General features: G+C 38.9%; 1 pseudogene; it reads left to right on the top strand.

The window, feature by feature from the left end:
• The first annotated feature begins 1,022 nt into the window (after positions 1 to 1,022).
• Positions 1,023 to 17,535, top strand: LOC148203834 (uncharacterized; annotated as a pseudogene).
• Positions 17,536 to 17,751: the final 216 nt, after the last annotated feature.

The following is a 17,751-nucleotide window of genomic DNA, read 5'->3' as shown; positions in this document are numbered from 1 at the left end:
TGAAGATACTCTTTTCAGATGGGAGAAGAAGGGAAACAAGAATGACATTGGCTTTGAAACAAGAATGACATTGCCTTCTATGTGGATTTATTTTTTATATTTTGTAATCATGGCATTAATGAAACAGAACTCGACATTTTATTAATGTTCTCGTGTTCAAAAGAAAAAATAAAAAGAAATAAAAAGGTACAAACTTGTGGCTTCCAATACTACGTCCAAGCCCCTTCGAATTTGACGTAACCTTTGCAATTTTTAAGAAAAAATTAATAAAAATGGCGCGCTGTTTTAAGAGAAAATGTTGAATGGTTTGGGACTTTGGCGTTGTTTTTAAACATAACGTCAAAGTTTTGTTGTATACGACGTGAAAGTTTTTTATTCAATTTAAAAAAAACCACAGTCTCACTTTTTGTTCGCGGTTCCATTTCTGCTTGAACTTTCTTCTTGGTGGACGACTGCGATAAAGAAAGAAGGTTATTTTTAAGTCGTTTCTGTCTTTGTAATCTCATTTGGTTCTCATTCCTAAGGTTGACCGATTGTTTTTCGTTTATCTTTAGGTTGTTTTTCATACGGGGTCAGCGAACTTCGTCATCTTCTCTAGTGACACCATTTGAAGTATTTTTTTTTCTTAAAATACTCTTACGTATGATGTATGTGCTCGTGTTTGTGTTGTGTTTGTTGATTCTGGACGTATGATATCTATATGTATAACGATACTATGATAGTTTTTTTTCCTTAAACTATGATATTTGTGTTTGTTCGTTGTCCGCAAACTTCGTCATTTTCTCCAGTGACACCATTTCAAGTTTGGTTTTTTTCCTTCAATATCTCTTACGTATGATATATGTGTTCGTGTTTGTCGAATATGGACGTATGATATATGTATAATGATAGATACTTTTGTTCGTGTACGTATACTATGATACTTTATTTTTTTTCCTTCAACGTATGAAGGGTATTTATTTTTGTTTCTTTACGTAAGTTAGTTTTTTTTTTCGTAGATTATTTTCGTTCAGTGTAGTAGTATGGATCGAAGTTGGATTCATCAGCGTCATATTAGTGAAGAGTATGAACGAGGGGTTTCTGAGTTCATACAATATGTTAAAGAACACACAAAACCAGTGAATGGGGTATATTTTTGCCCTTGTGTTCGTTGTCTCAATCAAGTATATGAAGACTTGGACAACATCCGTGATCATTTGTTCATTTATGGAATAATGAGAAGTTATACAGTTTGGACTTGGCATGGGGAAGTATTATATAAGCCAACAACTTTAAGAGGTTCGGATTACGTTGACGAATGAATGAGTGATCATTTAGACGAAATGGTACGTGACATTGGCGAAGAAAATTTTGGAAGAGCTCATTTACCCGATAGTCTGAAGAACAATTCGGAGCAAGAGTTGTATCCAGGATGCATCAATTTTACAAGGTTATCGGCTACTTTGAAATTGTTTTGTTTGAAAGCAAGGAACAGATGGACTGATAAAAGTTTCACGAAATTGTTGGAGTTGCTGAAGGAGATGCTACCAGAAAATAACATGTTACCTATCTGTAATTACGACGCGAAGAAAATTCTATGTCCAATGGGTTTGGAATACCAAAAGATACATCCATGTCCCAATGACTGTGTATTGTATAGAGATCAATATGCTTCAATGAAGGTGTGTTTGACGTGTGGTTCGTCACGATTTAAGAAGAAACTTGATGGAAATAACGATGAACACAATGAAGGTCCACCGGCTAAGGTCATGTGGTATTTACCTATAGTACCTAGGTTGAAACGATTGTTTTCTGTTAAAGAAGATGTGAAGAATATTATGTGGCACGTTGATGGAAGAAAATGTGACAATCTTCTTCGACACCCAGCTGATTCCCCACAATGGAAGAACATTGATGGCACATTTCCCGAATTTAGTGCAGAGCCGAGAAACATAAGACTTGCACTTGCTACCGATGGTATGAATCCTTATGGCAACTTAAGTAGCAAACATAGTTCATGGCCAGTTATTTTGATGATTTACAATCTATCTCCTATGTTGTGCATGAAGAGAAAATACATGATGTTGTCTATGATGATATCGGGTCCTAGACAACCTGGAAATGACATTGATGTTTATCTAAAACCGTTAATTGACGATTTAAAAATGTTGTGGGAAGAGGGCGTCGAGGTTTTAGATTCATATTCAGAAGAAAATTTTTTTTGTCTGCAATGTTGTTTTGCACCATAAATGATTTCCCAGCATATGGGAACTTGAGTGGTTACAGTGTTAAAGGTCATTTTGCATGTCTGGTTTGTGAAGAAAATACTAGCTATCTTCAACTGAAGCATAGGCAGAAAACTGTGTACACAAGACACCGAAGATTCCTTCCTCGAAATCACCCTTACCGTAGATTGAAAAAAGCCTTTAATGGAAGTCCTGAGGATGATATAGTGTGCAGACCACGTAATGGGGAAGAAGTATACGACCAGGCAAGGAACATTGATGTTGTCTTCGGAAAACATAAAAAGAAGATCGTTGAGAAAAACATTTGAAAAAAGCGATCAATATTCTTCAATCTTCCATATTGGTGTAAACTTGATGTGCAACATTGCATAGACGTGATGCATGTTGAAAAAAATGTATGTGATAGTGTTGTTGGGACTTTACTAAACGTTAAAGGAAAGACAAAAGATGGAGTGAAAGCACGACAAGACTTGGTTGACATGGGAATTCGTTCTGAGTTACATCCGCAATCCATAAGAAGACGCACCTATCTTCCTCCAGCATGTCACACTCTTTCAAAAAAAGAAAAACAATTTTTTTGTCAATGTTTACATAGTGTGAAGGTTCCACAAGGTTATTCGTTGAATATTAGTAGCCTTGTTTCTATGAAAGATTTGAAGTTGGTTGGTTTAAAGTCTCACGATTGTCACGTCTTAATGCAACAACTTTTACCAGTAGCTATTCGAGCCATATTACATGCCTCTGTTAGAGGTATTCTCACACGTTTGAGTTTGTTTTTCAATGCCATTTACAAGAAAGTTGTTGATCCTTGACAGTTAGATGATTTGCAAAATGAGGCCATCAGACTATTGTGCCAATTGGAAATGTATTTCTCACCATCATTTTTTGATATCATGGTTCATTTGATTGTCCATCTAGTGAGAGAGATTCGAATATGTGATAACAGTTGAAAAACTGTTATTTTTATGATTAAAATTGACACTAAAAGCAACCTTTACACTTAGAAACTAGCTTGAAATCATGCTTTTCTTCATGTTTTTAGAAATAAGAGAGCTGGACAGGTTTATGCTTGATTTCAGTGTTTTTGTGCAGGTTTTAAGGTGAATTTGGTGAAAGAAGTGAAGAAGGAGAGAATTGAAATCAGAAAAGACAACAAAAAGTGCAAAAAGGAGAAGCCGAAGTCACCGCTCAGCGGCAGTTTACCGCTGAGCGGCACTCAGGAGCTTGCGGGAGGTCCGCTGAGGGGCAAAATGGCCGCTGAGGGGAGAAAACAAGTCACGCACTCACCGCTGAGCGGTATTTTACCGCTGAGCGGCACTTTAATGGGCTTGGATTTGACTTTTTGTAATTTACGAATGATATATAAGCTTTAGGGTTTCCTAGGGTTAGGCATCTCTGGCTGGAACGAAGCAAACACTCTCTCTTCCACCCCTTTGAAGGAGGATCTTGGATGCTGAGGCTTCCTCTTCACCTTTTTAGGGTTTATTCTTTCATTCTTTCATTGTAATTCATCTAGGTTCACCATGAATATGGTGAACTAAACTCTGTATGTTTGTTGGGGAATCAATGTAATCTTGTGAAGCTCTCATATATGGAATCTGTTTTTACATCTTTTAATTAAGACTTATGCTTTCTTTCATCATTAGTTAGGGTTTTTCCCCTTTGCTTAATGCTTGCATTGTTTAACTCATTCGATGCATGATTATTGGTTTTGTCGATACGGGCACGTACGGGGAAGTCTAGATCCGGGGAATTTCTCCCAATTTTATATTGGTTGTCGTTAAGCTCCTGCACTTATGAACTGATCATTAGGAATGCTAGGAATTGTATGAACTCGTGATTAGGGAGAAGCCTTCTGGAAAGGTACATTAGAGAGTGACATTAACAATGATGATTTGAATGTTGAATTCCTAAATATATGAGAGTGGATAAGATGAAATTGACCCCCAATAACATATTCATATCTATAATTCATTGAAAGTGTTTATCTTTTGATTTTTGCCATTGATCAAAATTCATGCATACATGTTTATTTTCTATCTTGCATTCTAAACCACAAATATTTCGTTTGTAAGTCTTAGTTAATCAAGAAACCACATAACTAAACTAGGTCGTGAGTCCTTTGGGAAGAACGATACTTGGTCTAACCAAGTTTATTACTTGAACGATTCGGTCATACTTGCCGATTGAAAACAAGTTTGTGACATCATAATTTGGTGTTCATAAATTTGTCCATCAAGTTTTTGGCGCCGTTGCCGGGGACTCGTGGTTTAACTGGTTAATTTGTGTGATTATTGATTATCTTTGACTTATTTTTTTTATTTTATTTTTAAATTTCGAATTTTTATTTTATTTTTCTGTTTTTTTTATTTTTATTTTCTGAATATTATATCTTCTCTTATATCTTTTTGTGCTAACCAAATCTTTTCTAGGGTTTTGTGTTCTTGTGTATGCAGGAGGCAATTCGAACTAGGAGCAAGAAAACAACAGAACCTCTGCTTGAAGGATTAGAAGACAGTAGACGGAGGAGAAGAATCAGAACATCTAGAGAACTTTTCCCTCCTCCGGAAACTCTGTTGCAACCATCACCACAAGGTTCTGACAATAGCACAGAAAATATGGAGAATAATAATATCAGAAGAACTCTTGCTGATTACACCAATATAGCTGGACCTCAACACTTTAACAGCATAGCTAGACCTAGAGTCAATGCAGCCAATATGGAGGTCAAACCAGCACTGATCCAACTGGTGAAGAGCAATCAATTTAATGGGTTATCTCATGAAAGCCCATATTAGCACCTTACTACATTTAATGAAATTTGCAACACAGTGAAAATCAATGGGGTGCCAGACGAAGCAATCAAACTTAGTTTGTTTCCTTTCTCATTGGGAGGCAATGCTAAGCTTTGGTTGAACTCTTTTCCAGAAGGAAGTTTCACAGAGTGGGAAGCAGTGGTAACAAAGTTTTTGAACAAGTACTTTCCACAATCAAAGGTGACAAAAGGCAAGCAAGAGATATCTTCATTTAAGCAGGGCATGGAAGAATCACTGGGGCATGCATGGGATAGATACAAAAGTTTGCTAAGAAAAACACCCACACATGGCTTCAAAGAAGAAGAAGTAGTCCTAACTTTCCTTGGAGGTCTTGGTTCACAAACTAAGATGATGCTTCATGCCTCAGCAGGAGGAAACATTAAATGGAAAACTCCAGAGGAAGCAACTGAAATTATTGAAAATATGGCTACTAGTGACAACGAATTCAACATTGAAAAAGGAGATCTTAGTCAGAAGGAGTTGTTATAATCAAATGAGGCTTTCCTTATTCAAAATAGAATTATCTCTCAACAGCTTGAAGAAGTAACTATGAAACTTTCGCAAATACCACAGGAAATACAACAGGTCTCAATGGTTCAAGTGCAACAACAAAAATGGCAGATGCAATTTACTCCAGTTGAAACAACAAAGCTTGAAGAGACTTTTCAAAGATTCTTGAAGACGAATGCGTCTTATTGTCATAATGTGGATGTTGCATTTAAAAATATGGAGGTTTATGTTGAGAAAATAGTTGACGAGATGAAACATGATAATCTCGGAAAGGAGTGTAAAACTGTTGTGACTAGAAGTGGTAGAGTGTTAGAGGAGAGACAAAAAGAAAGAGAGGAGAAAGAAAATGAGAGTGAGAGTGAAAAAGAAACATGTGAGTGGAAAGAAAGAGTTGAGAGAGAGAAAAAGAAAAAAGAAGAAGAGGAGAGGAGAGAAAAAAAAGAGAGAGAAGAAATTCCTAGAGACTGGAAGAAAAGAAGACTCCAACTTGGCACACCTGTTAGAATCAAGAACAAGTTGTGGGTTGTGAAGGGCTTTAAAGAGAAGGAGATGATAGAGATAGAGTCTCCATATTCTAGAAGAACCAAAACAGTTCAAAGGAAACAGCTGAGGAGTTGGTGGAATGACAACATCAACTACAAAGAAGATGGAACTTAAACTTTATTGGGTCAAGCTAATGACATTAAAAGAGCGCTTGCTGGGAGGCAACCCAGTGAATTTAAAAACTTTTGATTTGGTTTTGTAATTTTTAATTTGTGAACATTATTTTTGTATTTATTTTGTTGGATATAGCATCTACTGAAGGATGCTAGGTGGTTAAGTATCTACTGAAGGATACAATGGCTGTAACACCTACTGATGGGTGTTGGTAAGAAAATTTAACACCTACTGAAGGGTGTTGGTGGATTTTGGGTCAGGCTCGTGACATTAAACAAGCCCTACCTGGGAGGCAACCCAGTTGATTGAATATTTCTGTTTGTTTATTTTAGTTAGGGTTTGCATAAGCATTTTGAACATTGAATTGCAGGGAACCAGTGAGGGGCACATATGGGAGGCACGTAGGTTAAGAAAAGAAGGAGAAGAGCACTTCACGAAAGTGCCGCTGAGCGGTACTTTACCGCTGAGCGGTGCTCTCGCAGAATAGGGTTTTAGTTCCCCTTAGCGGGACCCGAGCCCATTAGGGTATTTTTAAACCCTAAGCTGCGTATTCTTTCACACTTTCAGATTTTTCTCTGCACAAACACTCCCACATACCTTCTCCAAGGTTTTCCACATCTTTTCACTCTTCCCTCTTAAGAAAATTTCTCTTCCACTCACTTTTTCACTAGTGTGCCATCAAAGTTTGGGGTTGGAAGAGAGCATTCTAGCTTGGAAGCATTCTCATTGCATCTAGTATCTCCACCCAAGTAAGTAAAATGCATTTTGTTCATTCTAGGGTTTTGATTTTGAATATGATGGTCAAAGCATGAAGATTTAGGGGTTTTGATTTCTTGGCATGATTTGATGATATATTTGATGTTTGAACCGATTAAACTGCATGATTATGAACTGAAAAACTGAAAATTGCATTTGGGTGGAGTTAGGAAAGCTTTAAAATAGGTTTTTCAAAAATCTGCAGAGTTATCGCTGAGGGGTAAACTGCCGCTGAGCGGCACTCTGCCAGATTTGACTTTTCTAGTTTTGTGTGATCTGGAATATGGTACTGGTGGCGCTGAGGGGGAATTCTGGCCCTCAGCGATGGTTTAGCTTCGAAAGGAGTTGTGTTCTTTGTTTTACTAATGATTAACATCATGTTCTGTGGTTTTGTATTTGTGTTTTGAATGTAGGAATGACATCATCTTCAGGAAAAAGATTGAAAACCATGGCAACCAAGAGAAAGGAAAAGGAACCAGAGCAACCCCACTCTAGCAGGTTCCTCTCTAGGAAACATGAGAAGCACTTTAAAGTGGTTCAGGACAGGAGACTTCTGATGGAGAGAAAGGTTGGAATGATACCTAACCTCGCTCCTCAATTTGGAGAGCAAGTTTTAGGGAATGACTGGGGAAAGCTAGCCACTTATCCTGCACCTGCCAATATAGCTGTGGTTAAGGAATTTTACACCAATGCAAAGAAGATTGGTGATTATCCAGCTGAGAATTATTTGGGCTATGTCAGAGGCCATGCTATCAGGTATGATCCTGATTCAATTAATAACTTTCTGCACACTGTATGGGCTGGTGAGCAGTGCCAGTTTGCTCTTTGCATGGAGGAAGGTGCTGATTATGAGGATGTGGAGAGAGTATTGTGTATACCTGGAGGACACTTCCAAAGGAATCGATCTGGCTCAGTGGTTAACATTAGGAGGACAGATTTGACTCCTCTTGCAAAGTATTGGATGGCGTTTTCTCATGCCAACATTCAGCCATGTTCACATGTGTCAGATATTACTCTCAGCAGGGCATTCTTCATCTACTGTGCTATTAGAAACTTGAATGTTAATATTGGGCAGGTGATAGCTGATGAGATTAGTGTGTGCGCCAATACTTCAAACAACAAAGCACCACTAGGACATCCTTCTTTGATCACGCACCTTTGCAAGATAGCTGGGGTGGACACTTCTGCTCCACCTTTTGAGAGGCCAAGAAAAGCTATTGATGAGGCCTACTATAGACAGTACTGTGGAGGTGATGATGCAGCTCAGCCAGTTCCAGCACGCCGTGCTCGTAGAGAGAGAGTGATGGTAACCCCTTTAGGGTCTACCCATCCAAAGAAGTATCAACTAACACTAAGACTAAAGAAAGGGAAGTAGAATAAAGATTACTAAAGCTATTTCCTTATCTAAGTCTTAGATAGATTCTCTTTAACTAAATTCCATTTACATTGTTTTGTAGGACATTAATAAGGTTGGAAGGTGCCTAGGAAAGTTGCCAAGCAAAGAGGCCAAGAAGAAAGTATTGTTGTAGCCAAACCGTGAAGCCTTCACATTGGAGAACATTTTCAACACTTTCCATGTGCAAAATAATCAACCATGCACATGTGGAGGACATTCCAGCCGTGGCCCATATTTTCCACGTGAAACACATTCAAACCATGCATCTCCTTCATCTAAAGCACATTTCCCACGTGAAACATCTTCAGCTGGTAGTCTATGCACGTTTGAATAGCTTCTTTAGCACATTTCAGAGGCTTCTCTTACTCTATAAAAGAGAGCTTCTCATTCTTGTAAAAGCAACTTGAATTGATATAGTGAAATGCTGTTGGATTGTTTCCAGCCGTTCAAGTTCTTTGCATTGTGCCACTTTAGCACACTTATCCTCTAGCTTCCTTCCCTCTTGGAAGGCCGTCTGAGCTAGAACCTCTGCCTACACACTCCAAAACCGCACCAGACAATTCATCAAACACCTTCCGTGCACCTCCAACTACATCTCCGTTTTCCAATTCCGCTGCCACCTCTGGTCTGAGAAGTTGCTCATTCTTGAAGAGTGAAGCTGCTTCCATCATTTGGCATCAGGAGCCAGCACGTCCACGCTTGTCTTCAAGAGATAAGCCTCTCTTTTGTTCCATTTTCGTTTCTGTCATGTGCTGTCAAACTCTGTCACTGTTTTAGAAATTTTTTTTATTCTGTTTTGGTTTAATTCGTGTCTGTGAGTGCTGTAATCATGCATTTACTTTTCCTTAGTGTTTGTTGATCATTTTAAACGGTGAAAATTGTTTGTATGAGTTCATTCCAGCTTTCAAATTCATTCTCCAGTTTTGTCCAGTATTGTGCACAAGTGTTGCCGTGTTTTACTGTTACATTGGTTTAAATCTGTTCCAGCTTTTATTTGGCATTTTAATCTGAGGTTTGATGCATATGTAGTCATCTATTGATCATATAAGGCAGTGAGACAATGTCTAGACTGATCATATGAGCTATAGCATTGCAAAAAGAAAATTGTTTCTGATTTTCAAAGTCTGCACAGAATTTTCAAAACTGGTGCAATATCCAAAAAAACTGTTCCAGTGCACATTTTGCTGTTCTTAAGCTTGGAACAAGTGTATTTGATGATGTGAAACATGTTCTAAGCAATGCCAACCAGTATTAATCACTAGAATGCAATAAGCATAGTAGTGTTCCTCAGAAATCTGGTTTCATGTGCTATCACAGTTTTCATTCAATCTTTTTCACCGTGATTGATGTCTTTGCTCTATCTTAGGCCATTTTAATCTTCTAGCTCATCTTTTCTAAGCTAGATCTAGTGCATAGGACCATTCTTCTATCTTGTTTGATCCAGCCAGCCTTGATTCTATGCAATTTTTTAAATTCTAATGCAGATTTCTAGTTTTTTTTGCTGCATAATTAGCAACTCTGACTATGATTTCGAGCATGTGTATGTTTCTGTGCATTGCAACTGTTTGAACACATTCATTTGATCATTTAAAACCTGTTTGCACTGTCCAATTGCTCTTTTCATAGTCAAGGTATCATTTCACATCTTGAACCATCATTTTACTTGAAATATGCAAGTGCACACCTCATATTGCGATCTAGTCTGTTTTAGATCAGTTTCATTGAGTTTGGAGTCATTTTTGGTGAATTGAATTTGGTTGGTTACTGTTCATATGGTAATTTTTGGGCCAAATTGGTATTGACTTGCTGCATCACCAAATTTTCCTCATTTTTTTTAGTAGTGCACTTGTCATCTTTTACAGCAGTCAATTTCTTTGCTGATTGAGTGCTTGGACACACCTATTATGATGATATACAGTTGCTTGAACCATTAATTCTGTCATCAAACCACAGCAACTCATTTTTGCATCTCAAAGCACCATTTTTCACATCACTTTCTGGTGCACCTCCAACTACATCTCCGTTTTCCAATTCCGTTGCCACCTCTGGTCTGAGAAGTTGCTCATTCTTGAAGAGTGAAGCTGCTTCCATCAGAGAGGGCCAGCACAGAGCCAGACATCTGCTGAGACACATGAAGCAGAGCCATTCCAGATGAGGGACATGTATATGTCTCTTATAGGGGCTCAGTTGCAGTCCATTCACAGAGGGCAGGTGGCCACTGCTGAGATGATTGTGGGGATGTATGATACACCTCCAGCCCACAGGTGGACTATGGATGAATTCCATAATGTGGTAGCTTGGCCAGAGGAGCCAGTGCATGGAGGAGGAGCTGAAGCAGCTGAAGCTTCAGCTAGAGATATGGAAGAAGATGAAGCTGATGAGGATGATGCATTTGAAGATGATGAAGATGAGGAGGAAGAGGAAGATACAGAGGACAGCTCAGATTGATGAGGAGCTGAGATAGCATTTACTGATGAATGCTATCATGTGCTTATGTTTTGTGGTTTAAGTTTTCTGAACTTATTTGTTTTTGTTTTTAGATTAGGGTTTGATGTACTCTATTTGAAACCTGGTTTCTTGTGATGGTTTGCTATTAACTGTGATTGTGTGATAAGTAATATTGCATGATGCTTATGATTAATTGATGTTGAGATGATGTGCACATTAAAATGCTTATACAGGTGATTCACAAGCTTTGTGAACAAATGCATGATATCATGATTGTGATTGTGAAATTAAGCAGGATGTGTATGTCAAATGTGAATGAGCTTATATGTGAGATTTTGAGCTCCAGAGTTGTTATTGTTGAATGCTATTACTTTGAAAGCATGAATGATTTTGCCCAGGTTTTCTATGATTGAGTCAATTGCTTGTTTTGCATCATATGATCAAGGCCGTTTGTTGGAAACCTTTTTATTGGCCAAAATTCGTAAAAGTTAGCCCACTAAAAGAGAACACTTTGTGTTCAATCCTTTTGAACCTTTAGCCTTGAACACACACTGAAACCCTTGATTTAAAAATCTTTACCTTGAGTTAAGTAGAAGATCTTGTGTGGTATTGTTAAATGTTCAAGTTTGGGGTTGTTGGGAAAACATGAAAAGCATTGAGCTAAGAGCTAAAAAGTAAGAATATGCAAAGAAAAAGAAAAGAAAAGAAAAAGAAGCAAAGCTCAATGCAAAGGCAAAAGAAAGTTGGGAAAGAATAAGATGATTGTGTTGTATGATTCTCTTAACTCAAGGGTTTTGTGATCTAGAAAAACCAATTTTCTTGTTAGCCCAGCCACATTATAAGCCATAGAAAAGTCCTTGTGATGATGCATGCTTGTGAATGTTTTTGATTGTGGTAAAATGAAAGGCAAAGTTGATTCATGTGACATTGTGATAGTAGAGTGAATGAGTGATCATCTCTTATACACTTGAGTGTGAGTGAAACACTTGACTTAGTGAGGAAATATTACATGAACACATGAACATCCATGCTTAATTGATTGATCATTCATGAAAATAGCATTTGTTGGAATTTAAATGACTTTGTGAACACTAAAGCATGTGCACATCTTGATTAAACTCTTGGTCATAAGTTTGAGTGAAGTTGTTACTTATCTTGAAAAAGAGGATTTTTGAATGAGTGAACCATCATATGAATTGGTTGAAGATTGAGTTACATCTTATTTGCTTGAGGACAAGCAAAGTTTTAAGTTTGGGGTTGTGATAACAGTTGAAAAACTGTTATTTTTAGGTTTAATGTCTCGGTAGGTCCCTATTTTCGGCGTGAATCTCAAATAGGTCCCTTTTCTTTTCGGCGTCTCAATTGGGTCCCCATTTTTGTAAAATTGTAACAATTAAAGGCCTACCGTCAAATTGGACAAACGGCCGTTTAATTGTTTATTACGTGGCATGGTCAGTGTTTTCAGTAATCATACGTGGAATTAAAAAAGAGTTTTGTATTAAAAACTATGAAGTTAAATCAGCTTTAGAGAAAGGGCACAGTGGTAATTCCCACTTCATCTTCCCCTCTCCTTCTCACACACAACCCGAGTTCTGAAGCAGAGAGGATGAACCCGAACATGTTCCGCTTGAGGAAGCCATGGGTCCTGCGCCTAACAGTGCGCGATTTGTGATTGTTGGGTTCTTCTTTGCAGGTCTGGTTTTTATGCAGGTTCGATTGTAGAGCGGGAAGGTGCGGTGGCGTGTGATGGCTGCCATGGAGGTTGGGCAACGGCGAGGAAGCTCGCGAGGTGAGGGAGGTTAGTGGTGGTCGCGGCATGGTTGGTGAAGATCGCGAGGTGATGATCCGAGATGAAGGTGCGATTGGGTTCCGAGAATGGAGAAGATGAAGATGGTTGTGCCAAGCTTTCGTCAATGGAGGAGAGGCGCCATGAAGGTTGCGGTGGCTGGTGCGTGTTCGATGATTTGCGTGTGAGAAGAGTGGTGTCGCGGCGGCTGGCGTGGTTGATGGTGGTGGAGAAGAGGACTGTGACTTTGTGCGACGGCGGCGAGATGTTGGTGATGCGAAGACGAACTCGCAGATGGCAGTCGTGGTGGCTTCGAACCCTTGCGCGAAGGAGAAGGAAGGTGGCGGCGGTCTTGGTTGAGGCACCGTTGTGGTCCGTTGATGCGCCGGCGAGAAAGGAAGGAGATGATGTTCTAGCCGTGGCGACGACTTGCGGCATTGGCGGGAGCGGCGGAAGCGGAACGGCAGTGGCGGCTAGGGTTAGGGTTTCAGTGGGTGGAAGATGATAGGGCTGACGTGGCAAGGTTGAAGAGAAGGTGTTTGATACAAAGTCAGTGTGAGATGGGAATCATGCCACGTGTGATTACTGAAAACACTGTTCATGCCACGTAACAAACAATTAAACGGCCGATTGTTCAATTTGACGGCAGACCCCTAATTGTTACAATTTTACAAAAATGGGGACCCAATTGAGACGCCAAAAAGAAAAGGGACCTATTTGAGATTCACGCCGAAAATAGGGACCTACCGAGACATTAAACCTTATTTTTATGATTAAAATTGACACTAAAAGCAACCTTTACACTTAGAAACTAGCTTGAAATCATGCTTTTCTTCATGTTTTTAGAAATAAGAGAGCTGGACAGGTTTATGCTTGATTTCAGTGTTTTTGTGCAGGTTTTAAGGTGAATTTGGTGAAAGAAGTGAAGAAGGAGAGAATTGAAATCAGAAAAGACAACAAAAAGTGCAAAAAGGAGAAGCCGAAGTCACCGCTCAGCGGCAGTTTACCGCTGAGCGGCACTCAGGAGCTTGCGGGAGGTCCGCTGAGGGGCAAAATGGCCGCTGAGGGGAGAAAACAAGTCACGCACTCACCTGAGCGGTATTTTACCGCTGAGCGGCACTTTAATGGGCTTGGATTTGACTTTTTGTAATTTACGAATGATATATAAGCTTTAGGGTTTCCTAGGGTTAGGCATCTCTGGCTGGAACGAAGCAAACACTCTCTCTTCCACCCCTTTGAAGGAGGATCTTGGATGCTGAGGCTTCGTCTTCACCTTTTTAGGGTTTATTCTTTCATTCTTTCATTGTAATTCATCTAGGTTCACCATGAATATGGTGAACTAAACTCTGTATGTTTGTTGGGGAATCAATGTAATCTTGTGAAGCTCTCATATATGGAATCTGTTTTTACATCTTTTAATTAAGACTTATGCTTTCTTTCATCATTAGTTAGGGTTTTTCCTCTTTGCTTAATGCTTGCATTGTTTAACTCATTCGATGCATGATTATTGGTTTTGTCGATACGGGCACGTACGGGGAAGTCTAGATCCGGCGAATTTCTCCCAATTTTATATTGGTTGTCGTTAAGCTCCTGCACTTATGAACTGATCATTAGGAATGCTAGGAATTGTATGAACTCGTGATTAGGGAGAAGCCTTCTGGAAAGGTACATTAGAGAGTGGCATTAACAATGATGATTTGAATGTTGAATTCCTAAAATATATGAGAGTGGATAAGATGAAATTGACCCCCAACAACATATTCATATCTATAATTCATTGAAAGTGTTTATCTTTTGATTTTTGCCATTGATCAAAATTCATGCATACATGTTTATTTTCTGTCTTGCATTCTAAACCACAAATATTTTGTTTGTAAGTCTTAGTTAATCAAGAAACCACATAACTAAACTAGGCTGTGAGTCCTTTGGGAAGAACGATACTTGGTCTAACCAAGTTTATTACTTGAACGATTCGGTCATACTTGCCGATTGAAAACAAGTTTGTGACATCATAATTTGGTGTTCATAAATTTGTCCATCAATATGTGGGTCGGTTTTCTTGAGGAGGATGTACTCGGTTGAAAGATACATGAAGATCTTAAAGGGATATGTTAAGAATCAATTGAGACTGAAAGCTTTGATTATAAAGTGCTACATTACAAAGGAAGCCATTGAATTCTACTCAAGTTATATGCCAAGTTGTGACCCAATCGGACTTCCAAAGAAAAGACATCAAAACATACGTGAAGGAAATGGAGTTCGAGGAGTAAGGATTGAAAGTGTTAGTGGAAAAGAAGTTAATCAAGCACATTTGTACATTTTAAACAACATAGAGGATGTTATTCCTTACATTTCACAACACATTGATGAAATTAAGTCAGCACATCCACGTATCAGCGAAAAGTGGACACTTAATGAACATAACAAATCCTTTTTAGTTTGGTTTAAGAAAAAGATTTATGCGACTCCGAATGTTTCTGAAAATCTATTGAGACTAGCTCGTGGACCTAACACTGATATGATCACTTTCGACGGCTATTACATAAACAATTACTTGTTCTATTCAAAGGAGGAAGACGATAAAAATAGAGTTCAAAATAGTGGAATTACCCTACAAGCTGAGGTTGTACGCTTTTCCAATTCCAAGGATAAGAATCCAATTACAACATCAATCAGTTATTTTGGAATGATACAAGAAATTTGGGAAATTGATTATGTCACTTTTAGAGTTCCAGTTTTCAAGTGTAAAGGGGTTGACAGTAATTCTGGTGTGGTGACAGAAGACCTCGGATTCACTTTGGTGGATCTTAACAAAATGAGTCACACGGATGAACCATTTATTATGGCTAGTCAAGCAAGACAAATATTCTATGTCACTGACCCAGTGAATCATAAATGGTCAGTGGTATTGAAAGGCAGAGCCATGCACACAACTGATGATGAAGACTCTCTGGATATACTTGGGACAAGCTCCTTGTCATCAAGAACCATTGAAAATAAGTTCGAGGATGTACCCGATGAAATACATGCAACTCGATGTTATCACAACGAAGGCATATGGGAAACCAGTGACGGTGGAGTTTGATCCCCGAACATTTGTGCCTATTGGGGCACATGCAACATCATTCAAAAGTTACTTGGGTGTGATGGCAAAAGCACATGTCCCTATTGTCGCGACCTGTTGGGATGATGTCCCACAAGTTGACAAAAATCTACTATGGCAGGATATTTTGGTATGTTTAAGATGTTTTGCTTCCATCATTGACTTATTTTTGTTGATCATGCTTTAACATTAATTTTGTTTTTAACAGGAAAATTGGAATATCCCTAATGATGAGAGGATAAGGAAGAAGATTTTATCCCACATTGCAGTCTGGTGGAGGACTTCAAGACGAGAATGACACGTCAATACGTCTTTGGTTCTAAACAGAACGACACTCCTTGTACAAAATATAAAATAACTGAGGAGGAGAGGGTGCAGTTTAAAGAATTTATACTTACTCTTGAGTGGCAGGTATGTTTTTTAATATTTTGCTCTAGTCACACAAGATGTTAATTTGTGATTTATGCTTAATGATTTTCATTTTTTCATAGGTGAAAAGGATAGCCGCCCAGCAGAGGCAGAAGCTTAATGATACACCACACGTACTGTCATGTGGTGATTATGCGTTATTAGAGAAAAAGTTGAGAAAGCGTCGCGCTAAGGAGTTAAGTCTTGAGTCACCTGATCTAGCACCTCCACCAGCCAGACATGAATTGTGGAAGGCTGCACGGACAAAGTCCAATGGCCAGTTTACATCCCAATCTGCTCAGGAGATATCCTAGAGAATTATAAGTGGAAACTTTTAACTGATTACCATAGTTCAAAAAATTATGTAACAAACTTTTTAATGTGTCTAGCTTCATTATGATATGCAGGATGACTTGGTTGACCAACAGAGTCAAGGCACATTTGTGGCACAAGGTAGGGAGGACCTCCTAGTAGCAGCCACAGGTCAGCTAGACCGTCCAGGTCGTGTGTGTGGTGTTGGAGGAGCTATTGGATTGAGGGACTACTTTGGCCCTAAACCAAGAAGCACAGAAGCCGTGACTCAGGAAATGGTTAGTAGCATCAGGCAACAGGTGCAAGTCGAATTAGAGGAAAGCATGGGTGAATGCTTTAGAATGCTCGAAGAAAAACTTGCGATGATCACCCAATAACAGCAACAGTAACAACAACAACAACAACAACAACAACAAGAGAAACAACAAGAGCAACAACAACAGTCACAGTAGGAGGACACCCTTACAGATGATCCTACTGCACCTCGTGTGAGCACCAGAGGCTCATGCTCTACTACAGATCGTACTGATTACAATATTCAGTAAGAGTTTTTGGTTGATAAGGATCCTCCGCGCGTAGTGGCCATGGGACGACATATTGCAGGAGGCCAGACCATCCATGGTGCTCCTTTATTGCCCACTCACGCGCGAGTAATGATTGATGATCCAAGAGACCCCCAGGTTCAAGTATCATTGCCTACATTTGAAATCCAATTCGTGGGGGAGGCCTTAGGCACATTTATAGCTTGGCCTAACGCTATGATCATGCCATATTTTGGCCCACCAGCGGTATTATATTCTTCTTTTTATTATCTTAAATCTTCAAGTTATAATTAAACGATTCCTAACTTTTGTAAATGTGAGTTGTAGGTCTACCGTCTTGAGAAACAACCAATTGCTCAACCTGTGAACGAGGCTCGTGAGGAAGCAGAAGACCATGATGTTATATCCATATTGACCTCCAAATTAAATAAGTTGAGAAAAGGACCGGTAGAGATGCTGTGGAAGTTAAGAACATTTGGCCTCGAGTGCCATGTTCCATTGTATATTAATTTCGATGATGCTTATGAGATCATTGGTGGAGAAAAAATGCTTAATATTTCATGCATACAACTATGATGCATGTAAGTTTTTTTATTTGTTATTTTCCAATTTATATATTAGTATTATTACTTTTTAATAAATATACTTAACTTTATTCTTACAGGTACATGGACACCATCGTAGTTGAATCAGGTCGGGCATCAAGTTATGGCTTTCTTGAACCTCAGACCATTCAACCATCTGGAAACACATTAGATTTCAGAAAATCATATATTTAAACATGGATGACTG

Source organism: Vigna umbellata, chromosome 2 (assembly GCF_029865625.1).
Source record: "Vigna umbellata cultivar VRB3 chromosome 2, Vumbellata_1.0, whole genome shotgun sequence".
Taxonomy (NCBI): domain Eukaryota; kingdom Viridiplantae; phylum Streptophyta; class Magnoliopsida; order Fabales; family Fabaceae; genus Vigna; species Vigna umbellata.
Note: the sequence above shows the minus strand (reverse complement) of the source record. Positions and strands in the feature narration are given on the sequence as shown.